The sequence below is a fragment of the Thunnus thynnus genome, chromosome 11 (genome assembly GCF_963924715.1).
Source record: "Thunnus thynnus chromosome 11, fThuThy2.1, whole genome shotgun sequence".
NCBI classification, from domain to species: Eukaryota; Metazoa; Chordata; class Actinopteri; order Scombriformes; family Scombridae; genus Thunnus; species Thunnus thynnus.
This window is the reverse complement of record NC_089527.1, coordinates 16,139,691-16,140,873: the sequence shown is the minus strand read 5'-3', so window position 1 is coordinate 16,140,873 and position 1,183 is coordinate 16,139,691. Positions and strand designations below refer to the sequence as shown.

Here is a 1,183-nt window from a genome sequence, read left to right as displayed (position 1 = left end):
CACACACACACACACACACACACAGTGCCTCAGGGAGAAAGCTGCTTGCAGCCAGAGCTGAATAGAATGAGGACAGAATCTCCTGTTCTGGTCCTGAAGAGGTCACTGTGTACCCCAGCACCATTTGTGAGTGTGTTAAGGTGTGTGTGTGTGTGTGTGCGCACAGGTGTATCTATGGGCATGTGTTTGCAGGTTTGTGTGAGCATACTTTGAGTCTTTGTCTTTCATTTTTTGTGCATATGTGATTATGACAGGACGGTCTACAGGTGTGTGTGTGTGTGTTGTGGAGCTACATGTGTTTATGCAGGGATGTGCTTTGTGCAGTGGCGTGCACCTCTCTCTCTCACTCTCTCTCTCTCTCTCTCTCTCTCTCTCTCTCTCTCTCTCTCTCTGTGTGTGTGTGTGTTTCCCCTGCACAGGTCGGTACTCTCTTCTCCTCCACGCTCCCCTCTTCTTTCCAGTCTGCGCTTCCTTACGGTGCTATAGGTGCGTATCATTAGATCAGTAGCTGCTGCCTGCCACACTGTCCAATCGCATCTAGGGAGAGACAGAGAGAGAGAGAGAGAGAGAGAGAGAGAGAGAGAGAGAGAGAGGGAGGGGGCAGCTAGAGAGAGAGAGAGAGAGAGAGAGATGGGGGAGGGAGGAGAAAGAAAGGAAGAGAGGGAGAGGAGGAGATTGATCATTTGAACGTCCGGGGCCTTATACATGGAGAAACAAATTTCTGCTACATTGAAAACAGTTTTATTTTTCTCGGATTGAAGGCTTAAGGGTTGTTTTTTCTTTTTCTTTTCCTACCCTGGAGACGGTGCCACGCGTGCCACCACCATCACCATCACCAGCAGCAGCAGCAGCAGCAACAGCAGAGGAGGAGGCATATCTCCCAATATCCCATCCCGGGCACGTCGGATAAGCTGCAGCAGCGAAAACACGAGGCGAATATTGCGGTGGACGGGAACGGGAACATGGTCCGTGGGATTTCACAGCTATCCCCCTGGCTGGGTACGGGTTGGTATATCCTACATTTTGCCTTTTGAGGATTTTCGCTGCAGCGGGGATGCAGGTTGAGGCTTTTGCATATATGTGTGTGTGTGTGTGTGTGGTGTGTGTGTGTGTGTGTGTGTGTGTGTGTGTGTGTGTGTGTTTTGCCGTAGTCAGCTCCAGTGGCGATAGAATTTAGACAGGA

General features: G+C 50.5%; 1 protein-coding gene across 1 annotated transcript in view; it reads left to right on the top strand.

Annotated features, from left to right (window-relative positions):
• The first annotated feature begins 550 nt into the window (after nucleotides 1-550).
• Nucleotides 551-1,183, top strand: part of LOC137192563 (neuroligin-4, X-linked-like) — an 18,844-nt gene continuing 18,211 nt past the window's right edge. The window contains exon 1 of the mRNA XM_067603348.1: nucleotides 551-999. The gene's annotated coding sequence lies outside the window, so the exon portion shown is untranslated. The remainder of the gene's footprint in view (nucleotides 1,000-1,183) is intronic.